This window comes from Anneissia japonica, unplaced genomic scaffold (genome assembly GCF_011630105.1).
Source record: "Anneissia japonica isolate Jap-2015-1 unplaced genomic scaffold, ASM1163010v1 scaffold670_len1213532_cov191, whole genome shotgun sequence".
Lineage (NCBI taxonomy): Eukaryota > Metazoa > Echinodermata > Crinoidea > Comatulida > Comatulidae > Anneissia > Anneissia japonica.
Window position 1 is genome coordinate 21166 of NW_022693499.1, and position 4965 is coordinate 26130.

Here is a 4965-nt window from a genome sequence, read left to right on the forward strand (position 1 = left end):
AAGGGGGGGGCTTAAGCCCCCGCCCCCCCCCCCCCCCCCCGACTGGCACCGCCACTGCTTGTATTCCTTGTCATGTCATTGTTTACTTTGTATTTTTGTCTGTACTGAGACAGAATAAAATCAATCAATCACACAAAGACCGATGTAATGCGAAGAGAAGTAGATTTATTAAACTCTGAACAACTCTATATGGCTATGACTTGAGAATAGCAACCATAACAACTGTAACTGAGCCTGTGTCATCGAGGGCACACTGACGCTAGGTCACTGTTTATTTGGTTTTTGCGGAGAGTTACAATTAGAGTATGAATAAATAAAGTAGTGGTTAGTATTTTTAAGCAAAAAGGCTTGGAAACAAATACCATCCACATTTCTGTGTTGTATTGGCCAATTCACATAAATAACTGTACAAGTAACAGATTATTGTCCTTAGGACAGGTCTAAGGATGGCATTATCCTTTGACAGTTCATTTTTATCGTTTAATAGCTCTGGATTTTCTCTTACAACTTACAAGAGACATGATAGCAAAGTGTCTGCTATCCGTGCAAGTCGGTAGTTGACACAAAAATTGAAAAATCTACTTTGACCGTTAATTGAGTGCCAGCCAATTTTAAGTCGGAAAAGGAGTATAGTAAAAGTATTATTTTGTTTGTCCAATAATTGGCATATTTTATTTCTCTAATAATTTTTTTAATTAAAAAGTAATAAGATTTGACTACCCTGTACAAAATTTAGCATTAGTAAATATTGAAGGTTCTTTAGCTCAACAAAGCGATATCTTTAGTTTGATACCTTCTTTCACAAGTCTGCCAAAAATGAAGATTTGGAATAAAAATGAACTTAAATTTTTGATAAGTTAGCGCACCATGCCGCCATGAATAATTGGAAATTGAGAAAAAAAACAAAATTTTATTTTCATTTTTATCCCACCCACCACCCTGTAAAATTTTACCAGAAGTTAATCTTAATATATATTTTTTTTTTAATTAAGCATTTAACAGAATGAAGAAAACTTTCACTGCAATTTGTGTCACGATAAGAATGAAAACAAAAATATTCAAAAGCAATTCATTAAAAATTCAGCAACAAAAATACATATTATAAGCAATTCATTAGACGATACAGCATAAAATATTCTATTTAATGATCATTAACATTAATTAAATTCAATTTATCAGTTAATAATTCAATTAAAGTTAATTAGCATTTCCAAAAAGATTTACAAACCATTCAATACTGTAACCAATTACAGGTCAATTATTTTACCTAACTGATAGCGATTCATTATAATATAAATTCAATAATTATTTTCTAAATTATTTATATACTTTCTAAACATACAATATACAGTATACAAAAAATCCTCAAAAATAATCCCAAATACAATAGAACAATTTAAGAATAATTAAAATTTTTATTCATTCAATCAAATTACATAATTTAATTAAATTTATTAACTAATAACAACAATTCATTTGCTTTTTACTAATAAGTTAGAAACCCTATTTAATAATTTACTATTCAAAAAACTAAGTTCAGCTTTAAAGTTAACCATTATTACAAATTCCTAAATAAACAACAAATACAAAATTCATTCAAAAATCACAACGTACAATATTACAATGATTTGATTAATGTGAAAACAAATAATTCATGCAATCAAAATTTCAATAATTTCATTCACTCTTCAATTTAAAACAGTAGTCGGGGAAGGATGTGGGTTCAAATTTAGCGGGGGTCAAAATTTTTTTTTTAAAAACCACAGAAAGAAAGAGAGATTTTGATTCCTAGATGGCTGGAAATGAGCTTTTCCGACTTCTGAGATGTCTTTTAATGTCCTTAAAAAATCCCTCTTGAAAACAGTCAGGCAAACTTTCTCATTCTTATTGCAGTAAATAGGCCTATTATGTGTGTATACATACAGAACAAAAAAATGAGTAGTTGCATAGATATTCTTTTTTCCATGAATCGATGAACCCCAAAAAGAAAGGGAGTCCGGAGTCCTCCCCCAGAAAATGTTTTATCCCAGATGTCAGGAAATCAGCTTTCCCAATTTCTAATTTACCTATTGTAACAAAAAAATTTTAGCTTATGGGTCCTGAAAAATAGGCCCAGAATTTTTTTTTTTTTTTTTTTGGGGGGGGGGGCCCCCCCCCCCCCCAACCCCCCCCCCCCCCCCCCTTCCCTCCTATGTCCCTTCCACACCCTTCTCCTCCAACTTGCTTTTTATAGTGCACCAGTGGCACTCACAAGCAGTTAAACGAATTTGCATGCATGAGATTGAAAAGTATGGGGTAAGGGGAAGAATCAATTGTTTATTTTTTTAAATTGAAAGAGGGCCCACCCCCTCCTCCTTGAATCTACCTATGTTCCCTCCATTATTTTTGTTTATTTTGAAAAATTTAGGGAGGGCCCACCCCCCTCTCCCTTGAACCCACACGATTTTCTTCCACCCCATGAGCTGACAGCGTGTACCTACACATCATTTGATGTTGTCCGACAGCACTATAAATCAACATATCTACAGTGTTAGTGCAGCTAGTTGGTATACGCATGGTAGTAACATAACGTTACCATGATATTTTAGCATATGTTTTAATAATATAGGCTTTACATTTATGCATGCGATTTTGGTCCTGAAATGTGAGAGCTTCAGACAGATCCCAAATGCGCATGTCTCTTTCTGAATGTGTGACACTTGGTGTGTATGGACACAGTCTCTAACATTTACAACCGAAAGTCTTAGAGAATGCTTCTTTAAAGTCTTTGAGTTTGTAGAGGTAAACAAACGGATTCATTATATTATTGATTGCAGCAAACAAAAAGACAGATTCGTGAGCAGTATTAGTAATATCAAAACAATTGCATACCGTATAAACAACATACATCAAAATCACGGGAGTAATACAGATGGAATAGACCAGTGTGTTAATGGCCATAGTAATGATGAAATTCTTTTTAGAATTTTGGCGTGCCTTGTCCTTTTTAGTAGTTTGTTTCTTCAGTGTGATGTACACGTGATAGTAGCAGAATGTCATAGTGAAAATTGGAATTGCCCAATTTGTCAGCAATAGAAATGTACCTGACAGTATCTTAATGCCTTCGTTTTTGTAACAAAAGGTACATGTTCCAGGAAGTGCAGGGTCTTCTTCAAGTATGAATGCATACTGAAATGTTATTAGAAATGCAGCTACAAGTGGAATACATAACTTTGGTAAAGTGTTCTTCTTCTGGTTAACTCTTATCCTGTACTTAAATGGATGCACCACTGCAATGTACCTCTCTACTGAAATGAAGACTAGGTTTAACGCTGAGGCAGATAAAAAGAAGAAGAAAAATGTTCCAAACTTGCAATAGACAGCAAAATTTATGTTAGGGGCAGGATAGTAATTGTAAAAACATAGATAGATTAAACATACTATCATGTCGAGAAAGGATTGTTGAAGCACCATGAGATATGTGAATGATCTACGATGAATTTTGCATTTGATAAACACAATAATTACCATCAAATTTGCAAAAATCCCAATAATTGCAATAATTGACAGAAGGTAAACTGGAACAGTGTAACGAATATCCTTGGCAGTACCATTGGTTAAGACTTCATTGCTGCTGGCACATACCGACATTGCTATAATATAAAAAAAAAATATAAATAAATATAGTTGTGAACATTTCTATCATTTTGTATGCTTAGAGTTTTATATTTGGCTTCAGTATTCTTGGTCTGAATATATTAAATAATAAATGATTATGATGGTGTGATGGTGATGGTGTGATGGTGGTGGTGGTTAAGTACTGTATGTTTTATTTCATCCACAAAATAACATGTAGAAGCAGCCAGAGGCTGAAACCACAGTCTCACATTGTAATAAAAGTAAAAAATAACAAGTCAACAGGCATTTATTGAATACTCATGACGGTAGGTATAGGTGCCTATCGGGTGAATGTCAAGTTCATGACAAGGAGGCAGCTTAGTGATCTGATTAATCACAAAGAAATTGTGTAAAGAACAAATGTATATTGATCAAGCCACAATTTAATACAGGATACAGTATTACAACTGAAATGTTGATAACTCGGTAGTCAAAAGAAATCAAAGTCATCCTTTTCATTAACCATTGGGATCATTTAAAGATTTCAATAACTCCAGGCTGTAAACCCAAGTTCTACCATACCAAAATGATGGCTGACCCAAATACTGTACCTTATTCAAGTAGTGGAGGGGGATACTATGCGAGTGTTACGGTGAGCTTTGTAATGGCTTGTGGATTCAAATACATTAAAAACGTAATGCATTGCTGCCCTGTACACATTTTTAAAACCTACCTGATATTTTAGGTTCACAGTATTTCCTTGATTTTCTTGACTCTTTCTATTAAGTGATGAGTTTCAAGTTGACACTATGAATCTTAATGAAGCCAGTATTTAGTCCTTTAAGCCTGTTTTACACTAGGCGAATTTATTTGCGCGAATCGAAAGGGTCAGTTCGCTTTCTGAGCTATGATTGGTTGCGCATTTTTTCACTTCGCAAAAAGTAGTAAACTAATTCCTCCATGATCTAACTTAGTACTGTTTTTATGTTAGTACTCATCTAGTACTCATCTTTGTAAGGGTAATCATAGATAAAAATCTAACATGGAATCAACAAATCGATAATGTAATAAACAAAGTTCTTTCTGGACTACACATACTTTAGGAAAAATGTGTGAGGATGATGCAATCAAATTCTAAAAATAAAATTCAAAAATATTGCTGCTAAACTTATCACAAAGGTCTTGAGATATGATTCAAGTTAAGAAGCATCACAAACTTAAACTTGAATAATCTAAACACCAAACTGTATCAATGTTTAGAATAATTAATTCTCAAATGCCAAGTTTTTCCTATCAAGGAGCCATTGTCTGGAATATCCGAAATCTCAATACGAGAATAACCTTAAATGTTCATACTTTTACAAAAAC